The sequence below is a fragment of the Mus caroli genome, unplaced genomic scaffold (genome assembly GCF_978045245.1).
Source record: "Mus caroli unplaced genomic scaffold, Mus_caroli_1 scaffold_13, whole genome shotgun sequence".
Taxonomy (NCBI): domain Eukaryota; kingdom Metazoa; phylum Chordata; class Mammalia; order Rodentia; family Muridae; genus Mus; species Mus caroli.
This window is the reverse complement of record NW_028227268.1, coordinates 19,462,548-19,486,337: the sequence shown is the minus strand read 5'-3', so window position 1 is coordinate 19,486,337 and position 23,790 is coordinate 19,462,548. Positions and strand designations below refer to the sequence as shown.

General features: G+C 45.8%; 1 pseudogene; it reads right to left on the bottom strand.

Moving 5' to 3' along the window:
- Positions 1-18,335: 18,335 nt before the first annotated feature.
- LOC110306052 (proteasome subunit beta type-5 pseudogene) lies at positions 18,336-19,011 on the bottom strand (annotated as a pseudogene).
- Positions 19,012-23,790: the final 4,779 nt, after the last annotated feature.

The following is a 23,790-nucleotide window of genomic DNA, read 5'->3' as shown; positions in this document are numbered from 1 at the left end:
AGATTTTTTTAAAGAAATCACTCGATATTTTTATTTTTTTTAAATTTGTTTATTTCCCTTATGTATATGAATACACTATCTTCATGCACACAAGAAGAGGACATCAGATCCCATTACAGATGGTTGTGAGGCACCATGTGGTTGCTGGGAATTGAACTCAGGACCTCTGGAAGAACAGCCAGTACTTCTAAACATTGAACTATTGCTCTAGCCCTTAAAAAACATTTTAAGGGGGCTAGAGAGATGGCTCAGAGGTTAAGAGCACTGCCTGCTCTTACAGAGGGCCTGAGTTCAATTCCTAGCAACTACATGGTGGCTCACAACCATCTGTAATAAGATCTGATGCCCTCTTCTGGTGTGTCTGAAGACAGCTACAATGTACTCATATTAAATAAATTTAAAAAAATTTTTTGAAAGGGCCAGTTATGTGATTCAGTAATACTGTGCTTGCCTAGCAAGGGACAAGGCTTAGGTTCAATCCTCGGTACTATAAGAAAAGAAGGAAGAGGAAGAGGAGGAGGAGGAGGAGGAAGAAGAGGAGGAGGAGGAGGAGAAAGGGTTGGAAAAGTGTCTCAGTGGTTAGGAGCACTTTTGTTCTTCCAAAGACCTGGGTTCAATTCCCAGCACCCACATGACAGCTAACAACTATTGGTAGCTTTAGTTCCAGAGGATCTGATGCCCTCTTCTGACTTCCGCAGGTACCAGGCATATAAGTGGCACATAGACCTACACAGAGGCAAAACACATCCACACAATAAAATAAATTACCTCTATATACAAGAGTGGTACCCCTATGTAGGCCATCTATACAAGATGAGATGCATGGGGGCCAGGGAAGAAGAGGAGGAGAAGAAAATGTTACTGATGGCAATAATAGCTTGCAGGGTGACTATTTGGGGCAGAGGCCTGGAAACAATGGGAAAGTTGATGGTCACACTAATGTCATGGCTGGCAAGTGAGTGACTGCTTTCCCCTGGCTTGTCTCTCTGCTCCACTTGGTGCACCTGGCTCCTTTGTCCCCGTGTCTTCATTAGGTAGAGCAGATGTCCCCATACCCATACTGTCTCCATCCCTGATATCATGACCTCCAGCCCAGGGATACTCAATGAAGTCAATGCAGTGGCTGGGGGTGGTAGGACACTGGGTTTTGGGGTCTTTAGGAATCTAAGGACATATAAGCCAGAGGCAGTGTTTCCTAGTTGAGCCCAGCATTGACTCTTGGCTTTGTATATGAGCCATATGCCTGCGAAGGTTCTCCGAAAGGTTATATGGAAGAGTTGCCCCAATGATAAAGTGGAATTCAGGGCCTCAGAATGCTAGGCAAGTGTTCTATTACCAAGTTATACCCCAACCCTAGAAAAGAGTGTTTGTAGCGCTGTGGGACCCTCTGTGATTACGAGCGGCTCAGCATAGGCTTCTGGAGAGTCTTGCCCCAATGCCATCCAGCCTCTGGGAAGGCTGTCTTTGTAGCCTTTGCAACTGGAAACAATACGCTTTGTCAAAGACTTCCTTATTGTTTTAACTTAAATTCCTTCACCAGATGGCGGGTTCTCTAAGCCTAAGTGCTGCCTCCCCTCACAGAGGGAGTTCTGGGACACCTTCTCAACAGCTCCAGTCAGGTCCTGGCTCATGAATGGGAAAATAGGGGCTGTAGAGATGGCTCAGAGGTTAAGAGCACTGACTGCTTGTCCAAAGGTCCTGAGTTCAAATCCCAGCAACCACATGGTGGCTCACAACCAACTGTAATGGGATCTGATGCCCTCTTCTGGTGTGTCTGTCTGAAGACAGCTACAGTATACTTAGATATAATAATAAATAAATCATTAAAAAGAATGAGAGAATAAGGCTGGTGAGATGGCTCAGTGGGTAAGAGCACCCGACTGCTCTTCCGAAGGTCCAGAGTTCAACTCCCAGCAACCACATGGTGGCTCACAACCATCCGTAACAAGATCTGGCGCCCTCTTCTGGAGTGTCTGAAGACAGCTACAGTGTACTTACATATAATAATAAAAAAAAAAAAAAAAAAAAAAAAGAATGAGAGAATAGAGCTGTGTGACACTTAGGGAGTCCTGCTTGATTCTAACTCCATAGCCTGACTTAGGGTCCCCATGACGAGGCGAGTCTCAGGTGCCAAACCTCTGGTTAGATGAGAATGACCCCTTCTTTTCCCTCAAGAGGACAGGGTTATTTCTCCTTTCAGGTTCCTAACACACACACACACACACCACACACACACACACACACACACACATTTATATATATGTATATATAATATATAAAAAGTATATATTTCCTTCCCTATTTATTTCTATAAGACTTCATAGTCTAGGCTGTCTTTGAAGCCCTAATGCTCCTGCATCAGCCTCCTGAGTGCTGAGATTATAGGGAACACCACCACAGCCAACTCCAATACATGAACTGTTAAAGTGTGGGCCTCTTCCATATGGAGTAAAGGAACAGGGTGCAGTCTGCCTCTGGAATGGAGAGGTCTGAACTCCGGCATGCCAACAGTACTGCAGAGGGTCATGTGCAGTCCTTTGAAGGCTCTGAAAGCTGAGGCCTGAGCTTCCAGACTGCCACAGGAGTGAGTCACAGTCTAACAATGTTATCTGTCAAGTGCTGCCGCTCCCTGGGCTGCCCTTGTCCACAGCCTCATGCGGCCTGGATTCCCATAGGTCGCCCCTTGACCTTCCGGTCTCTGGAGGCCTCATAGTCCGAGATCTCCATTCCTTCCTAGATGGTTAATCTAAGGGGGAGCACTGGCAACGAGAGGGAACAGAGATGGAAAATGCTGGAATATGAGGCAGTTGTTACGCAATTTAGGTCCCGGATTCTTGGAAGATTAAGAAGGAAGGCAGGAGGAGCTCTGAGGACAAAGGGCTGAGGCTGTGTGGCAAAGAATGGACTGAGGTGGCGCTGACAGAGATCTGAAGTATGTCTGGAGACTTAAAATCACTGATACGTGTGCTTTAAAGGGATGAGTCGGGGCTGGGAAGATGGCTCATCAGTGAAGAGGGCTCACTGCTCTTGCAGAAGACTCGGGTTCAGTTCTCAGCACCCACGTTCAAGAGGCTTACAACCAACTGCCTGGATCTCTAGTTCCAGGGAGATCTGATGCTTTCTGGCCCCTGAGGGTACCTGCTTGGATATGGTGCACATAACTCACACAGGCGCACACATGCACACATTAAATAAAACAAACATTTTAAAAAGCTTTTGTTTGTTTTCTGTTCTTTTGTTTCTTTGCTTTTTTTTTTGTTGTTGCTGTTCTTTTGGGTTGTTGTTGTTGTTGTTTTTGAGACAAGGTTTCTTTGTGCTCTGGCTGTCCTGGAAGTTGCTCTGTACTCCAAGCTGACCTCGAACTCATGGAGATCTGTCTGCCTCTGCCTCCCTAGTGCCTCGATTAAAGGCCACCATGTCTGGTCCTAAAGTTTTTGTTTGTTTGTTTAAGGACTAAGCTACCCTCCTATAGTCTAGCTTCTAAGGAGGCAGAGGCAAGAATAGAACCTAAGGCCAAGAGATCTAGGCCACCCCGGGCAACACAGCAACTCATCTCAGAAAAGAAATGGAACAATTAGCTTTAGGACATTTTAAAAAGATTTATTTATTTATTTATTTATTTTTATGAATATAAGTACACTGTCACTGTCTTCAGACACAACAGAAGAGGGCATTGGATCCCATTACAGATGATTGCGAGCCACCACGTGGTTGCTGGGAATTGAACTCAGGACCCCTGGAAGAGCAGTCAGTGCTCTTAACCACTGAGCCAGCTCTCTAGCCCTTTATGATGTTTCTTATACACTCATACATATGTATATCAATATAAAACTAATTTTTTGTTGCTTTGAGGCAGGGCCTCATACAACCTAGGTGCTGCTCAAGCACATTATGTAGCTAAGGATGACCTTGAACCCCCAATCCTTCTGTCTTCTTGCAAATGCTGAGCCTGCAGGTGTGTGGTCCGCATACCCTGTCCACACTGTGCCGAGAATCCCTTAGAGCTTTCAGTGTGCTATGTAAGCACACAACCAAGCATGCCACATCCCAGGTCCTAGAGCTGGGTAGAAGGTAGGCAAGTTGACTCCCATAGGGAAGTCATATTGCTGTATGTATGAGTAGGAGGAGGGACCTGGCTGCCCCCAGGTTTGAACACATCTGGATTTGGACTGCAGAAGTAACATCTGGGCAGAGGGTGAGATTGGTCTCAGCCCCTGCTCTCATATCCACAGCCTATTCCAAATTAGGCAGCTTTGCTATGAACCCTCACTCTCTATTCCAGGCACCCCAAAACACTATCACCCCAAGTGTCCTCTTCCACTGATTCAGAATATACTTCCCAGCATGCATCGCCCTGGAAATTTACACAACGCAAGCATCTGTCTGCATTTCCAACTCATTCTGTTCTTGCTCCCTTCTTAAAAGGCCCACTCTTAATTTTTGCTATTTTTACATCTTACATTCCTTTAAACACTGTAAATCCATCCCCCAGCAAGGCAAGATATAAATATTTTAAAAATATAATTTGCAAGGCACCCTTGTGTACATTTTCTCTTTTGATGTTCACACGGAGTGCACAGAGAAGGTGCAGCTATCTCTATTTTTAGGTAAGGGAGATTAAGGAGCCTGGTTAAGATCATCTGGCTGTTGGAGGGGGAAGCAAGCCTCCTAACTAACTCTGGGATCTCACTCTCCTCACTGCAGATGTGTCGGAAGTCATCTTCTTCTCTTCCTTCTTCCTCTTCTTCCCCTTCTCCTCTTCTTCTTCCTCTTCCTCTTCCTCCTCTTCCTCCTCCTCCTCCTCCTCCTCCTTCCAGCTTTGTCGGCACACAGATCACCACCCATCATGCAGACAGGTCCTTGGCATCCAAGTGTCTCTGCTCATCTGTTAGCTCCAGGCACACCAGGGCCATGGGGAAAAGGAGTAGCTTTCCATTTCGTTTTCCAGCTGCATGTATTTCAAGCCCTTCACATAAACAAACGCTCTGCCTGTTGATCAGTTAGACATGTTTGCATGGTGTCTTGGCTCACACATGGGTAGCTGTCTCCGTGCCTAGGCAGACTTGCTGTGTAGAGTACTTACAGGGAAGTGTGTGTGTGTGTGTGTGTGTGTGTGTGTGTGTGTGTGTGCACAGAGTTAAATTATCTCCTGATATTCCAAGAGTCTGAAAGGGCATCGGTAGCAGTGGAAGTGACCAACACCAATCAGGAAAGATGTTGGGGGTGTGACTTAGAGGTAGTAGCCTACTGTGGGTGAGATATTCAGTTCCATCCTCATCACCACACAGGGGAAAAAAATAAATAAATCAAACGTCACACAGGCCTATGCTCCCAGCTACTACTTGGGAGATTGAGACAGGAGGATTGGAAGTTTAAGGCTAGCCTCAGCAATTTAGTAAGATGCTGTCTGTCCTTTTTTTTTTTTTTTGACTTGTCCCTGAAACTCACTGTAGACTAGGGTGGTCTCAGACTCAGAGATCCACCTGCCTCTTCCTCCTGAGTGTGGGATTAAAGGCATGTGTTACCAAGGACTAATAAGATGCTGTCTTAAAGTTTTAAAATGTGTGGAGTTGAAGAAAGGGCTCAGCTGTTAAGATCAGGGACTGTTCTTCCAGAGGACCAGACTTTGATTCCCAGCTTCTACTTCAGACAGCTCTGCTCAAAACTACTTGTACCTCCAGCTCCCGGGGGGATCTGACACTTCTGGCCTCACACGGACAAACCCACATATAGACGCATACACCTAATTTAAAATATTAAAAATAGCTAGGCATGGTGGCCCCTGCCTTTAGTTCCAGCACTTGGGAGACAAAGGTAGACAGATCTCTTCCAGTACAAGGTCAGTCTGATCTACATAGTGAGTTGTAGGCCACCCAGGCTACACAACGAGACCCTGTCTCAAACAAACAAACAAACAAACAAACAAAATCCAGAAAGCAAAACCCAGAGGAGGCTCAGTTGGCAAAGTGCTTACCAGGCAAACGTGAGCACCGGACCTCTGATTCCTAGTTTCTGTGTAAAAGTCAGGTACAGTGGAATGGGTCTGTAATCCTAACACTATGAGGGCTGCCCAGCCGGCCATGCACATAAACTCCACATAGATACACAAATATAATTAGAAATCAAAACAGGGACTGGAGAGATGGCTAGGTAGTTAAAAGCCCTGGTCATTTTTCCATAGGACCCATGGGTGGGTTCCCAGCATCCACTGGGCAGCTACATCACAACCATCTGCAGCTCTAGTTCCAAGAGATCTGATGCCCTCTTCTGGCCTCTGTAGGCATTGCACACATGCAGTGTGTGTATATATATATAATATTTTATTGTATTATATATATACAGTGTATATATATAATACAATAAAAACATATTTAAAAAAAACTTAAGGGCTGGAGAAATGGCTTAACAGCTAAGTGACCTTACTTGCTATTCCTGCAGATGCTGGGGGTTCTGTTCCCAGAACCCACATTGGGCAGCTTACAGCTCCTTTGATGTCTCTGTTCTTTTCGGGCATCTGAACTCATGTGCATGCACACAGACACAAAGATACAAAGACAGACAGACAGACCGACAGACAGACACACAATAAATACATTTTTTAAAAAAGCATTGAGCCTAGCTTGATGCTTTTAGCAGTATTCTCAGCGCTTGGGAGGATGAAGATCAGGAGTTCAAGGTCATCTTTGGCTACACAGGTAGTTTGAGGCCAGCCAGGGCTACGTAATTATGGTCCTGTCTCATAACACCCAAATAAGAACAAAACAAAACATGTGCTGCCGCTCCTTTTCAAACAAGGGCCTGACAGGAAGAGCAAGATGGATGCGTGCGCAGATCGGTGTGCTCGGGCTGAGGCAATTCAGCGCAGGCAAAGCACAGGACGCGCGGGCACAGGAGATGTGTGGAGTAATTCAGTGTGGTTAGAGTATGAGGTAGTGGAAAAAGGACCAGCAAAGTAGACGGGAGCCATATCACAAGTCCCTTAAATTCCAAGCTAAAGAATTTGCACTTCATTTAGTGGGCCTGGGGGAAACCTCCACAGACGATGGGATTAGAGGTACTCTGTGGGAGAAGACCAGGGCACTGTGAACGGGTGGAGAACAGCGTAGGCAGCGGGAACCGCACGCCTGGTGAGGTAAGCTACTACCGAAGGGGATGGGCCTCTGGAGGATGGCTTTTCAGAAGCTGGAAGGCAAAAATAAACCCATTGAAAGTCCCGAGTAGGACCGGGAAGGTGGCTCAGTTGGTAGAGCGCTTGCCTGGCTTTACAAAGCTCTATGTTCAACCCTCAGCACTGTATAGACCAGGCACATCCTGGTAGCCCCAGCATTTGGGGGTGGAGGCAAAAAGGTCAAAAAGTACAAGGTCACCCTCAGCTACGCAATGAGTTTGGGTAGCCTGGGCTACCAACCTCTCCACCCCCACCCTCCACCCCACCCCACCCCCCAAAAAAGCAAAACAACCAAAACAGAACCTACCTAAACAAATAAATAGACAAACATTTTTACATTGATTCCTTCTTTGGTCTGAGGGGCAAAAAGGGGGCCTTTGGGTGCTTCACAGCTAACGGAGGAGGCGGTTTAAGGGGCAGACAGATGTCTGCAACAGGTCGGGACTCACCTGTGGAGTAAAGTGTTCTGGGCCACAGAGAACGAGAGACTTGAGAAATGGTTCAGAGCCTTCACACAGAGAAGGGAATTGGTATTCTAACCTCTTCTTTAAATAAGCTCCACTTAAAACTTTACCTTTAGGGACTGGAGGGGTGGCTCAGAGGTTAATAGCACTGGCTGTTCTTCAAGAGGATCAGGGTTCAATTCCCAGTACCCACATGGCAGCTCACAGCTATCTGTAACTCCAGTTCCAGGGGATCTGATGCTCTCACACAGACATACATTCCGGCAAAACACCATGCACATAAAAATAAGTCAATATTTGAAATATATTTTTCTCTTAGATTTATTTTATGCGTATGAATGTTTTGCCTTCATGTATGTATGTATACTCACCACGTATGTGCCTGGTACCCACAAAGACCAGAAGAGGCCATCAGATCCTCTTGTAGTTACAGATGCTACGAGCTGCCTTGTAGATGCTGGGAACGAAACCCAGGTAACCTGAAAGCATGGCAAATGATGCTGGCAGATGCCTTGCCTATGACCCCAGAGTGCTCAACGGATGGAGATGGGGCGGGCTAGTCTAGCCCGATTAATGACCTGGGCACTCAAAGTGACTACCTCCATATACTAGGTGGGGATTGGACAAGGAAGTTATTCAACCTCTGCCTTCCACATGAGTGCTCACACACGGGCACGCTCCACACAAAAGAAAAGAATAGTGGCTCATGGTGGCATGTGCTTTTAATCTTAGTGCTCAAGAGGTAGAAAGGCAGAAGCAGGCAGAGCTCTATCGATTCAAGATAGCATGGCTACTCAGTCGACGTGGTCTACGTGGTCTACACGGTCTATGTAGTTCTCTCCCCCCCCCCTTTTTTTGTAGTTGTTGTTTGTTTTATTTTATTTTATTTTATTTTATTTTATTTTATTTTATTTTATTTTATTTTATTTCGAAGACAGTGAGGTAGGGTCTCCCTGGGTAGCCTTGGCTGTCCTGGAACTCACTCTGTAGCCCAGGCTGGCCTCGAACTCACAGAGATCCACCTGCCTCTGCCTCCTGAGTGCAAGGGTCAAACCTGTGAACCACCAGGGCCTTGCTAAACGGTCTCTTGACCATAGATAAGGTCACAGTATCTGCAACATGTCTACCTTTCAAGTATCCCATGTAGGCTGGGGTGTGGAGACACTTGGGCTGTGGGTCTCAGAAACAGAAGGACTCAGGACCAACTCTAACCATCCCACACTCCTCAAAGCCCCACTTAGTGTATAGGGAGAGAACTGATTCGTACTAGTTGTCGTTTGACCTCCACACAGAGGTCATGGTGTGTACCTTCCCTCAACCCAGGTAGAGAGATGATAGATAGATAGGTGGATAGAACGACAGACTGAAAGATAGAATAGATGATACAAGATAGGTAGATTGAAAGATAGATGAGGGCTGGTGAGATGGCTCAGTGGGTAAGAGCACCCGACTGCTCTTCCGAAGGTCCAGAGTTCAAATCCCAGCAACCACATGGTGGCTCACAACCATCCGCAACGAGATCTGGCGCCCTCTTCTGGAGTGTCTGAAGACAGCTACAGTGTACTTACATATAATAAATAAAATCTTTTAAAAAAAAAAAAAAGAAAGATAGATGATAGATAAATGAGACAAGTATACTTAACATTTAAAAGAAAGTTGGGTAAAGGGGAGGAGCCAGAGCAGCTGGCATGGAACGGTACCTGCTAATCATTATGTATATATGAATTTCAGAACTCAGGGAGCACTCATTATCAGAGTCAATGAAAATCTCAGTGAGAAGCCATCTTCCCACCTAGGGGACAAGCGAAAATCAGACTCTACCGTGGAAGTCTCTGGGTTGGCAAGGGTGTGAGAAACATTCCACGTGGACATGGATGCAGTTGTAAGCACTGCTTGGGTCTGGAACTTAGCAATATTGACTGACATTACAAATTGCAGACAAACAACTCCAATTCTGAGAAGCCAGCCTTCAGAACCACGCATGCACAAAGCCACCGAGACGCCGCTGCCTTTATTAAAGCTTCAGTTATAACTGTACAAGAGGAGTCGATCAAATGGCTTCTGGCTCGTCCATTTGATTGGGTATTGGAAATTCTGACATGGGTTGATCTGTGTGATAAGTTACCTTGGCTGGGGGATGTTAGCTCAGTTGGAGTAATGCTTGCCTATCTTGTGTGTTCGATCCCCGGCACCACAGAAACTGGGTAAAAGGTGGAAGCAAGAGGAGTAGAATTTCTTTTTTCTTTTCTTTTGTTTTCTTTTGTTTCCCTTCCCTTCCCTTCCCTTCCCTTCCCTTCCCTTCCCTTCCCTTCCCTTCCCTTCCCTTCCCTTCCCTTCCCTTCCCTTCCCTTCCCTTCCCTTCCCTTCTTCCCTTCTCCTCTTTTGTTTTCTTTTCTTTTCTTTCTTTCCCCTCCCTCCCTCCCTCCCCCTCCCTCTTCCCTTCCTTCATTTCTTCCTTTCTTCCTTCCTTTCTTTTCTCTTTCTTTCTTTCTTTCTTTCTTTCTTTCTTTCTTTCTTTCTTTCTTTCTTTCTTTCTTTCTTTCTTTCTTTCTTTCTTTCTTTCTTTCTTTGGGACAGGGTTTCTCTGTGTAACCTTGGCTGCCCTGGAACTTGCTCTGTAGTGGAGGCTGGTCTCCTGTTCAGAGATCTGCTCTGCCTCCGGAGTGCTTGAATCAAAGTCCTCCTCCACCACCACCACCCAGCTAGACTTTCAAAGGCATCCTCAACTACACAGTGAGTTTGAGGACAGCCTGGGCTACATGAAACTCTGCCTCACTAACAAAAACAAAAGCATAAAAGATAAACAATCTTGAAATGCCTGGAGTAAGGATAGTGGCTACCGTATAATATAATTTGTATGTAGAAGAAAAGATAACGTGTGGGCATTTTTATGCTACCATCTGGGTGGGAAAAAAACCCCATATGTTCAATTATTTACATAATTGCATACACTTCTAGCATTCAAATGCTGAGAGAACTGGGGAGCTAGGAAGCAGGTACATTGTATGCTCATTTATACCTTTAAGAATGTACACCATATGCAAGTAGTAGTTATACACATCAAAACATAAATAAAACCAAAAAGATCTATCAGAACTAGTTTGGATCCGCCAACGGGGCTCCTGAAGCGCCAGACTGGTGAGTTAGTCCACAGCGCCCCCTGTTGTTGCTTGCGTGTATATGCAGGGCCGGGTTCACGGTGAGGAGGCAGTGCCTCTTTAAAGAAAGATGCAGAGAAAAGAATGGTGGACTACGCTGGAGCTAGAGGAGAGGGGTGGATGGGACGCACTGGACACATTGGGAAAGGGCAGTCCTAGGTCATGGCGTGCTGAGTGCCTTTGCCAGCTGCATGCCTTGGGACACGTGACCCTCTTAAGAAGTCTCTGTTCTTGCCCCATAAATTGGGTTACTAATACCTACCCTTAGGGTCGCTGTGAAGATCAAATAAGGCACGAACATGAACAGTGCTTCAGAACGAGGAAAGTGCCGTTACAATGCTAAGGGATTACTTTTAACTACCCCCCTCAGTTTACCAGGTAGTAAGAGGTAGGTAGCATCGGGCAGCGGAAAAGTTGGGGACTCAGGAGTCAGAATGGTTAATTCCACCAGCCACCATCTGGAGGGATCTAGAGTAAATTCTTCAATTTAGTGACCTCTAGTTTACATATGCGAAGTTAGGGTTGACAATAACATTTTCTTTTTCTTTTTTTTTTTAAAGATGTATTTATTTATTATATGTAAGTACACTGTAGCTGTCTTCAGACACTCCAGAAGAGGGAGTCAGATCTCATTATGGATGGTTGTGAGCCACCATGTGGTTGCTGGGATTTGAACTAAGGACCTTTGGAAGAGCAGTCGGGTGCTCTTACCTGCTGAGCCATCTCACCAGCCCCGACAATAACATTTTCATAGGATTTGGTGGAGGGATCTTTAAAGCACCTGGTATTGGATCTGGCCCACGCTGCTGTCGGAGTCTGCAACTGCTGTCTTCTCCGTGTGCAAGGTCCACGTACTTTTGCAAATAGGTGTGTGGTAGGTGCTAGCTTACACTAGCATCTTATCGGAGAAGAAACTGAAGCCTGTGGAGGAGACGTGGCCTGGCCCAAACCCTCTGACTAGTTAGTGAATAGCAATAATTCTTCTAAGCTGGGAGTGGAGGTTGGTGCACACCTGTAACCCCAGCACTTTGAAGGTGCAGGCAGGAGGAGCTGGTGTTTAAGGTTAGCCTTGGCTACATCAGGCCCTGTCTCAAAAACTCTGAATAAAAATATAACTAAAAATTCTTTTTCAAAAAACCCCTTCTATTTTAGAGGGGCATCAAAAAGAATCCTCCTTCCTTTTTTCCTTCTTTCTTTCTAAAAGATTATTTATTTACTTTTTAATAAAATTATGTATATGCGGGGTTGGAAAGATGTCTCAGAGGTTAAGAGCACTGACTACTCTTGTGGAGGCCCTGGGTTCAAGTCCCAGCACCTACATGGCAGCTCACAACAGTCTGTGACTCCCCTAGTTCCAAGGGATACGATACCCTCACACAGACAAACATGCAGGCAAAACACCAATGCACCTAAAATAAAAATAAATGATTTTTTAAAATAGGTATATGTATCTGTGGAGTAAGTTCATGTGATTGCAGGTGCCCACGAAGGCAGAGGCCAGGGGTGGCAGATCTCTCAGAAGCTGGAATTCCAGGGGCTTGTGAGCCACTTGATATGGTTCCTGTGAGCTGAACTCAGGTCCTCTGCAGAAGGTACACACGTGGGCCGGAGATGATGGCTCAGAGCTTAAGAGCACTGCCAGTTATTCCAAAGATCCTGAGTTCAAATCCCAGCAACCACATGGTGGCTCACAACCACTGGTAAGAACTGGCGCCCTCTTCTGGAGTGTCTGATGACAGCTACAGTGTACTTACATATAATAAATAAATAAATAAATCTTAAAAAAAAAAAAAGGTACACAAGTCCTTAAAGCTGAGCCATCTCTACAGTCTGCCCTGCCTCTCTCCCTCCTGCCTTCCTTTTTTTCCTTTTTCTTCTTTTTTTTTCTCTGTGTGGTGTGTGCGGTGTGGTGTGTGTGTGTGTACATGTGTGTGTGTGTACACATATGTGTGTGTGTATACATGTCACAGCATACATGTGAAGGAAAGAGAACAACTTTGTGGGTTTGACTCTCTCCTTCTACTCTGTGAGTTCCAAGGATCAAACTCAGGTTTGGCAGCAAGTACCTTTTACCTGCTGAGCCATCTCGCCGGCCCCTAGAAATATAGTTCATAATTGCCACAGCATGAATTGAAGCAGGGATAGACAGAGGACACAGAAGCTGGGGCATGAGGAAGAAGAACTTTAATGGGAGACAATACAAAGAGCGACAGAATCCATGAGAGCCCCAGGGCATCCTGGGTCAGGGTGGACATATGCTGCTAATGGGAAACAGAGTCAGAAGGAGGGGTTCAGAACTTGGGAGACCATCAAGGATGGGGGAGCTTTCAGATACCATCCTCCCTGGGAAAACGTTTCCCAAAGAAGGCAGTATGGTGCAGTAGGAAGACCACCCCAAGGATGTGTCGTGTTCCTGTGTGCCGGGTTGCAGACCAAAGCAAAAGCCAAGATCGCTGTTTGTTAGCTGAGGACCCTCTGGTGGGTCTTCCCCTCCCTCTCCCACCCCCACAGAATATGGATTAACATCTGGGTTTCAGCTTTATTTTCACCCTTAGCTGTGTGTTAAAAAAAAGAAGAAGAAGTCTAATTACAACTAGATGCCCTAACTTCATTCCAGCTTTTTTAAAAAAAAGATCTATTTTCATTTTATGTATTTATTTTATGTGTATGGGTGCTTTGCCTGCATATATGTCTGTGCACCACATGCATGCCTGGTGCCTGGAGTGGATCAGACGAGGGCTTCAGATCCCCTGGGACTGGAGTTAGAGAGGTGCATGTCCACACGGGTGCTGGGAGCTGAGTGCGGGCCTTCTGGAAGAGCTCCACACCCTCAGAACTGCTGTGCCATCTCGCCAGTCACAGTATTTATTTTTTCTTATATGTTTAGGTGTGATGTGTGCATATGGATACTTGCACATGAGCACAGGTGCCTGCAGATGCCAGAGGTCATGGATTCCCCCTGAGCTGGAGTTAGAGGAATCTGTAAGCCGCCAGATGTGAGTGCTTGGAACTGAACACAGGTTCCCTGCAAGAGCAGTGAATGCTTTTCACTGCTGAGCTGTCTCTCCAGCCCCTGGCCTCCCTCTTTTTTTTAACAGATAACTAAAAATTTAAGGACCAAGTGGCTTGTTCAGTACCAGAGATCACGATAACCTCTAGGAGGCATTGGTGTATCATGAATTCATACCTTCTGATACCAGTCATCCACAGAGCAAGGCCTGCTCATCCCAGAGGTGGCCTGTCTCTCTGCAGCTGCGAGAGAGAGTCTGGGCTGGGCATGCCTGACTGCTTCAACTTTCCCCAGATATTCCAACCCTGCTTCCATATTTAAACATCCATCTGGTCTTTGTCCCATGTATTTTCCTTTCCACTTTAAAATGTGAGTGTCCTTCTGAGGAAAAGCCAATCCATGTGTTTTTGATTCATTTAAATTTAATTTCTCTAAATTAAAAAAAAGAGGGGGGGCAGACATCACAGAGTTTCACACATATTCAAATGACAGGAAATAGAGAGAGGCCACGTGTGGGTAACTGGGTGTGAGAGACCTCAGGTACTCCTAGGGCTCTCCTGCTCAGGAAATGATGTCACTCAACCTTACAGTGGATGCTGAGCCTGGCTTTATTTTCTTATTCCAGTGCCAGCTCCAGCAAGGGGGCAGTTATAACACCTGGGCCAGCCAGCATTAAGAATATAATAAAACAACGAGTGAATCTGATCTGTGAAAACTTGGCTGGGGTGTGCAGTCAGGTCACGTGTAAGAGAAGAAGCAATTATTGTTTGGTGCTTCCTGTCTGTTGGGGTTTAAGTTTACATAAACAACAAGAACAAAAAGGGTCTCACTATGTAGACCATGCTGGCTTTGAACTCGCAGAGGTCTGCCTACCTCTGCATCCCAAGTGCTAGGATTAAAGGCCTGTGCTACCACATCTGCCCTTGCCTGTTATGCTTTGAATCTGAACTATACCACAATGGCTCATGTTTGGAAGGTCTTCCCTCCACCCCACCCCCCACCCCCCCAGGCTGGCAGCATTATTTATGGGAGGTGCTAGTTTACTTGGGATTCCACTAGGCTCTTCCCAGGGACCTAGCAATGACTTAAGTCACAGTCACCTGCTGCCATCACCTGCCTTCATCACCTGTCATCTCTGCCAGGTGTGCCAGGTGTGTATAAAAGGACTGCTGGCCACTCCAGGGCTCTCTCGTGCGTGCTCACTCTCTCTCTTCCTCCCTCCCTGTCCTCTGTGCTGCCCCCTTCTCTGCCCTCCTGCCTCTGCTCCAGCCTGTCTGCCTGAGTATGTCCACTGGTCTGCCCCTACCCCTTCCCAGGTTCTTCCCCCAATAAACCCCCTTATACCAGATCTGCTGTGTGGTGTAGTTACTCGGAGACACAGCTTGGTATGGGCCCGCCAGGTACCCCAGCACAGGGTTACACTTCATGACAGGGGGTTGTGTAACCTTTAGAAGGGAGGCCTAGCTAGCGGAAGTAGGTAAATCAGGCCAGGCTTTTGACTATAGCCTGGTCCTGGTTTATTAAAGATGGTCTCTCAGGGTCCTGTTTCACCGAGATGGGAATAGCCTGCACCACTTGCTTCCTCTGTTGTGATGGGAATAGTACTCCCTCTGTTGTAAAGTGAGCCACTCCTCCATGCCTCTCCCAACAGGATGGCCAGGACAGGCTCTCCCACACAGAACCAGAATAACGCTTCTGTCCACTCCATGGCTTCGGTCAGCTATTTTATCCTAGCAACATGACAGTGACTAATACCCCGAGCATGTACTTATATAAGCCAGCAGGAACTCTGTATAAACATACTTGCTTATAACAATGAAGTAAAAACCCATGCTGGGATAACTCGGAGGGGGTGGCAGGGGGGAGAGTAATGGTGACAGGACAGGTTTGTGGAATGTGCTGTAGTCAGGCAAATCTGGAGTAAACGTTTTGATTCATCCCTTAGACGCAAGAACTTTAGGCAAGTGACTTTATCTCTATGAACGTCATCAACAAACCACTTCAAAGACCCCTGTAAGAATTAAATGATATGTGGGGGTGCAATAGGGGGTTGGGGGCTGGAGGGAGATGATATAGGCCTTTAATCCCAGCATGCAGGAAACAGAGTCAGGTAGATCTCTGAGTCTGAGTGCAGCCTGGTCTACAGAGCCCAGAGCTACACACAGGAACCCTGTCTTGAAAATAAAGATGTCTTACAGGGAGGGGAGGGGCAGAATCAGCTCAGCAGGTGAGAGTCCTTGCTCCCAAGCCTGATGGCTTACGTTGGATCACAGAACCCACAGGATGGAAGGAAAGAACCGACCGCCTTGAGTTCCACACGTCTACTGTGGCATGGGCACGACTACCTGCACCCCCTATACAAATAAACTGCAATTAGTCTTTAACATTACAGTTAGCCTTTGAGCACCATCTTATGGAGAAGTTGACTATTACCATATTAAGCCATGCCATATTAAAACATGGCTATTACCATAATCAGATATGCCTTATTAAAATATGACTATTACCATATATGTTGGGTTAACCTTTTTTTTTTTTTTTTTTTTTTTTTTTTTTTTTTACATTGTATGAAGGTGTGTCTCTGCATTTTCAGTTGTTAATTCTAAATGCTGGCAGGATATTGGTATTGTCATTTCTATGGCCCATCGCTGGCCTTATATTTGTAAAGACTTGTCCCTCCACATGGTCTCGGGTACTTGAAGTTCAGACAGTCCTCTATGCCTAGAGGCAATCTAAAATTGTGTGAGAGATTGTCTCGCTACTGACGGCTTGTCATAAACAGCTGACGGCCAATAACTGGAGCAGGAAACGGAGGGCAGAGCTTCCTGGCAGGGAGAATGACTAGGGAAGAAAGAAGATGCGGGAGATTCAGAGAGATTCAGAGAATGGACACAGAAGGAACAGACATGGACCATGGTGGAGTAAAAAAGTATGGATCTAGCCATGCAGCAAGATAGTTGGGTGAAGTTAGGTGAGCTAGACGGGAGAATGCCGTAGCAAAATGCCTAAGCTTTAAACAATATTAAGACTCTTCGTCATTACTTATACCGCTGGCAGATCCAAGGAAGTCCTGCTATAGAAGCTGACTATTATCATATTAAATTATGCCATATTAAAATATGACTTACTGCATTCAATTATTCTATCTGTCCTGTGGAGGCAGATTGGGTTGAGATGCGCCTTCCGTCACATTTGTGCTGGGTGTGTATCACACATATAAAAATACTTACATGAGGAAGATCAAAGACTATTCCCCTCCTCCTCTTCCTCTTCCTCTTCTCCTCCTTGCCCCCCTCTTTTCGAGACAGATGTCTCACTCCTATGTAGACCAGGCTGGCCTGGACCTCACAGAGATCCGTTCTGCCTGTGCATATCACCCCCTGTAAGTTCTGGTATTAAAGGCTTATATCTCCATGACAAGGCACCTGCTTTATTCTATTTAATTTTTTTTTATTTTCAATTATTACAAGTTAAAAACCATTCTTAGCTTATGGACTATATAGAAATAAATGTCAGGCAAGGCTTGATCCTGAAAGTTGCCCTCTGACCTCCATGCTTGCACCTGTGCCTGTGTATACTGATACAAACACACACACACACACACACTCTCACACACACACACACACGCACACGCGCACATGCACACACACTCATACACTACTACTATTACTACTCCTGATCATGATGAACTTGAAAACATGAAGGGGCCCAAATACTTTACCTTTAATTCCAGCCTTTGGGAGGCAGAAGCAGGTGCTCCAGGCCAGCCAGGTTTACAGAGTGAGTCAGTACCGAGTGCAAGGTTTCTAGGGCTAAAAGTGAAACTCAGTGGTAGAGTACTTACCTATCATTTTATTCATGTTGACTTGAGTTCTAGTCCCTGCAGAAAAGAAAAACAATAGCAGAAAAAATTCTGGAAACTTTGTATTATTTATAAAATTTTTTGAGAGTACATATGTGTGTACCTGTGTAGGTTTGTGTGAAGGAATATTTACTGTCTTCTTTAATCTCATGTAGTTTTTGAAAGAGGGTCTTTTTTTTAAAGATTTATTTATTTTTATTTTATGTGCATTGGTGTTTTGCCTGGATGTCTGTCTGTCTGTCTGTCTGTCTGTCTGTCTGTCTGTCTGAGGATTCCTTATCCCCTGGAACTGTAGTTAATGACAGTTGTGAGCCTCCGTGTGGGTGTTGGGAATTGAACTTGGATCCTCTGGAAGAGCAGCCAGTGCCCTTAACTACTAAGCCATCTCTCCATCCCAGAAAGGATACTTTAGTGAAGCTAGGGTTTACCATTTCATCTAGACTGGCTGGGCAGCAAGCCCCTGGGATCCATCTGGCTTACCGGGGTTAAGGCATGCTTGGCTCTTATGTGGCTGCTAAGCATCCAGACTCAGATTCTTATGCATAGGTGGCTCTACCAATGGGGCCATCTCTCCAACCGTTCCATGTCTTCCTTTTTTTTAAAGGGGGTACTATTATTTATTATAACCAGGGAGAGCCACCCTAGAGATGCAAACAGCCGCATCCACCTTCCCTCAGGGGACAGATACACTACTATACTTGTCATGTAAGTCAGCTACAGTGTCACTGGACACCTGGATCCAGCCGTCCTCCTGCACGTGGTAGAGGTTGACTGCTCCTCCGGAGTAGGCATCTCTGTAGGTGGCTTGGTAGATGGCTTGGCAGGCCAGATCATAAACCTCCTCCACTTTTAGGTCATAGGAGTAGCCTCGATCCATAACGCCATAAGCATACACAAAACCAGACTCCACTGAGAAGGCGGTCCCAGAGATCCTGTTCCCCTCGCTGTCTACATAGTAGAGGCCAGGGCCTCTTTTATCCCAGCCACAGATCATGGTGCCCATGGACAGCCCCATGCCTTTGTACTGATACACCATGTTAATGAGTAGCTTGGAGGCTGCCGCGACCGAGATGCATTCCTTATTGCAAAGCTCATAGATTCGACACTGCCAAGCCAACAACCGCTCCCAGAAGCTGCAATCCGCTGCACCCCTAGCCATGGTGCCCAGAAGGTACCGGTTGATCTCTATCACTTTCTTCACCGTCTGGGAAGCAATATAAGCACCTGCTGTGGCCTGGGAATCCGCTGCAACAATGACTCCATGGAGAAACTTGAAGGCCAGGGTGGTGGTTCCGTGAAGCATTTCGACTCGCGGCTCTTCCTGGACACCTCAGCTTGGCACCGCTAGGCTCAGCCCCGCTAGGCTCAGCCCATCACCAGGACTCCCCGGACCCAAGTCCAGCAAATCTGCACCACCTGTCCAAAAAACCCGTGCTGAATCACCGGCATCGGCCGCTGCAACACGCTAGCCAGCGCCATGTTTAGCAAGCCCTTTTATTTAAAAAATGATTTTATTTTATGTTTGGTTGTTTTGCCTGTATCCATGTACTGTATGTATGCCTGGTACTCAAGGAGGTCAGAAGAGGGTGTTCCTTCTCCTGGAACTGGAATGACGGTCAGTTGTAAGCTGCTATGTGAGTGCTGGGAACCGAACTTGCAAGGTCCTCTAGAAGAGCAGTAACTGACCTCAACCACTGAACCACCTCTCTAGAGCCTACTCTATGTTTTTAAAAAAACTAGAAACAGGTAAAATTACCTTTAACATTGTTTTACCCAATTCCACATAGCAAAAATATCCTAGTTTCATTTTTTTTTGTTTTGTTTTGTTTTTCGAGACAGGGTTTCTCTATGTAGCCCTGGCTGTCCTGGCACTCACTCTGTAGACCAGGCTCGCCTCGAACTCAGAAATCCACCTGCCTCTGCCTCCGGAGTGCTGGGATTAAAGGCGTGAGCCACCAACGCCCGGCCCTAGTTTCAATTTTATCAATATAAAAAGTATTAATGAGATAGTTCACTTTTTGTTTTCAACTAAGTCTTTTTCTTTGGAATCCTGGGGTATACTTACCATTCACAGTACAATCTGTATTCCTCCTAGCCACGTTACAAGATCTCATAGCTACAGGTGGTTGGAGGTTACCATAGCAACGAAGCTGATCCATAAGATCGTTTCCGAGCCTTAGTTTGCATCAATAGGAAGGCTGGTAATATACACACCACTGGGCCACATCTCCACAGGTTCTCATTTAGTAAGTCTTGGTGGGGCCCAAACCCATGAATTTCTAACCATTTTCCCATGTGGTGCCGACACTGTTGGTCTAATGTTCACCTGTTGTAAATTGCTCATCTAGTAACTAGAAAACTAAAAACAAACAAACAAACAAACAAACAAACAAACAAACCCAGAAATGCAGTAAGAAGTCAGAGATACTTAAACAAGGGGTGAAAAGTGAACGTGGTGGCTGAGGGTGGAGCTTGGTGACAGAGCACTTGACTTTTTATATTTACATAAATATACATATTTATTTCCTATGTCGGGTGAGGGGTGAGCTGTGTGCCAGGGCACAAACATGAGTGTCAGAGGACAACTTTGGGGAGGTTGTTCTCTCCTTATGTCAAGTGGGTCCTAGGGATGGAACTCGGCTCGCTGGTTTTGGCAGTAAGTGCCAATGTTCTTTTGCAGTTTCTTTTGTAGTTGCTTAGCATGTGTGAGGCCCTGGGTTTGATTCCCAGCATGGCCAAAGAACATTGTTCAATAGTGAGATGTCACAACATGCTGAATCAAATGGCTAAAAACCAAAGGACTGACAACACCAAGCTGCCATTCTTGCTCATTGCTAGAGAGAAAGTAAAATGGTATCACTTTGACAGTGTCTTACAACACTATCATTTTCCATACAGTATAGCAGTTGACATCCTTGGTGTTCATCACATGACTTTAAAACCTGGGAATACAAAACCTGAACACTGATGTTCATAGCAGCGTAATTCCTAACTGTCAAATGTACCCTTCAGTAGGTTAGTGGATAGCACATGGAACATCAGGAGAGTGGAATGATGAGTGTTAAAGAGAAATGAGCAAGGGCTGGAGAGATGGCTCAGCGGTTAAGAGCCCTGACTGCTCTTCCTAGAGGTCTTGAGTTCAAATCCCAGCAACTACATGGTGGCTCACAACCATCTGTAATGAGATCTGATGCCCTCTTCTGTGTCTGAAGACAACTATAGTGTACTTTATATATAATAAATAAATAAATATTTTTAAAAAGAGAGAGAGAGAAATGAGCAAGAGGCTTGTGGGTGTGCAACTTTAATCCCAGCACTCGGCGGGAGGCAGAGGCAGGTGGATCTCGGTGGGTTCCAAGATGTCATCATTTGGAAAGTGTGTGCCATGGTCATGGTTCTGTGGCCTATCACCATCAGAAGTCAACCTGTGGCTAATGTGGCAGAGTGCAAGGGAAAGTGAAGCCAGAGTGGGCTAATGAGCCTGAAAGCTTTGTGTTGAAGATCCAGGCTTGGAGGCCCTGAAGGAGCACAACCTAGATCTGTGAGGGCGGGGCGGCTGGTGGTGGCATCCAGCTGGGCTGATTGGGTTTTAACAATCAGTTGTCAAATAAAGGTTCAGGTTTCAAAAACTGAAGAAAAAAGAAAAAAAAACAAAAAACAAAAAACACTCCTTTCTATAAAGCCACAAAAAGGCGCTGAGGAATCCCCAGAGCAGAGAAGCAAGGGAAAGATTCCAATCTCCAAAGGGCAAATACTGTATAATCCTAGGTGAGATTTTGGAAAAGGGCAAAGTTATGAATAGTGTAAAAAGATCAAGGGTTTCCAGGGGCATGTCGGGAGGCTGCACGTATTCATTCGTGACGGATAGGTGGGACAAGGATTTATTTATTTATTTAAAAATTATGTTGTAGGTATGTGTGTCTGTGTTGGTGTGTGCACAAGTGCAGGCACCTGTGAAGGCCAGAGGGCTGTGGATTCCCCTGGATCTGGCGTTACAGGAGGTAGTGAGCCACCTAACAAAGGACTGAGACTAAATTCAAGTCCTCTTGCAAGGGTTGTCCACACTTTCTGCAGCCCAACATGAGACTTTATTTTAAGGCAGTGAAATATTTCATATGTTACCTCAAACAGGGACACATGTCATCCCACTGAAATTGCTCCAGCAAGAGTGAACTCTCCGTGGGCTGTGGATGGCAGTGGGAAGGGTGCATCAGAGATCTGTTGATTGATAGCAGGGGAGCAGTCCGGGGCAGGATGCTGGCGTTGGGAGAAGCTGCGTGTGTGTGTTGTATGACAAAACTTTCCTGGGGAGATGCAACACACATGTCTACTTACCACAGATAGGGAACTCCTGACAGTCCAAAGTACCAATACCACCAAATCCAACTTGCTGAACCAGTGAGTTTTATTGGGGTTACTTACAAGAATATGGTGAGGGGTTACTTATGGGAGCAGAAATTATTTAAAGAGAGCTGATTCACCGAGAACCACCCCAGCATGTGTGACAGCTTACAAAGCTGGGAACGTGGGCACACAATGCAGCCTGCGGGCAGCTAAACAAATTGAAAACTGTCCTTTCCAGTTGGTCTAAACCTCTTCCAGGCATCTTAGCTGGTTTCTGCTTCTCCCAGGCAGCAGTCTGGTGTGGGTTTGGCTTTTTAAAAAATCGTTGTTTATTTTTGGCAGGTTGGCTGTTCTGAGAGAGACTCTGAGCTTTTATGGCTTAATCTGGTGGGGAAGGGCCTAGTGATTCTGGTCAGGTTCCGGGACTTCCTTCAGCTCTTCTGAGTTGTCAGCCTTCCTGCCTAAGGGGCTTCCCTGCAGGATGGAATGTTTCAATCTCTGAGGAAACTGTTATGGAATAGCTTCCGTGTGGAGGCCAGACACCTACTTCAGGTATCAAAACTCAGATGCTAGCCACCTTATACTTAGACATTTTGTTTTGTTTTTTTTTGAGACGGGGTTTCTCTGTGTAGCCCCAGCTGTTCTGGTATATGCTCCATAGACCAGGCTAGCCTCAAATTCAGTGAACTGCCCCACCCATCGATCATTTTTTAAGTTTAAGAATTACATCAGAATCAGGCAGTTGATGCATGCTTTTAATTCCAGCACTTACATCAGAGGCAGGTGGTGAGTTTGAGGTCAGCCTGGTCTACAAAGTGAGCCCCTGGAAAGCAAGGGCTATGTAGAGACTCTCTCTAAACAACAAAAAATTAAAAAAAGAGCCGGGTGTGGTGGCGCACGCCTTTAATCCCAGCACTCGGGAGGCAGAGGCAGGCAGATTTCTGAGTTCGAGGCCAGCCTGGTCTACAAAGTGAGTTCCAGGACAGCCAGGGCTATACAGAGAAATCCTGTCTCGAAAAACAAAACAAAACAAAACAAATCTATTATATGGACATATATGTTTATCTATCATGTGCTTATCATATGGATGTATATGTGTATGGAAGTACATGCAAGACAGAACACATGTGGAGACCAGCAGACAACTTGGTGGAGTTAATTCTCACGTTGCATGATGGCTCATACTCAACCATCAGTCTTGCTTTTACCTATTGAGCCATCTCACTGTCCTCCACCTTGTCTTTGGAGATAGGTCCTTGCTGAGGAGGTACGCTGGCCGGCCAGTGAGGTCCCGTGATCCAACTGGACCTCCCAAGCGCTGGGATTACACATTTATTACGCCTGGGATTTTTTTGCCAGGGGTTCTGAGGACGATATTTAGGTTCTCATACTTGATGGCAAGTAATTTACTATCGCCCCAACCCCAAATCTCTTTTTTAAAGTTTGTGTGTGTGTGCCCATGCGCACGTACTTGCCCATTTGTGTCCGTGTTGGAAGCCAGAGTTTGATATGGTGTATTTCCTCGGTCATTCCCTATCTTGAGTTATAGATGGTTATGCATCTGAAAAAACTGTCAGGCTTGCGTGGGCCAGTAAACTCATCCCCCTAATCAACCTCATTAGTGCCCGAGCCAAATGAACATCTGATTAATCCCGGTGCGTCTCAAAATTTGATTTGAAGTGCAAACACCCTAAAACGCCTGTGTTTACTCCTTTAAAATTTCAGTGTCCCCCCCTTCTCCGTGCTCGTGCCTACACACATTTTGAGGACTTTGCATTTTTCTA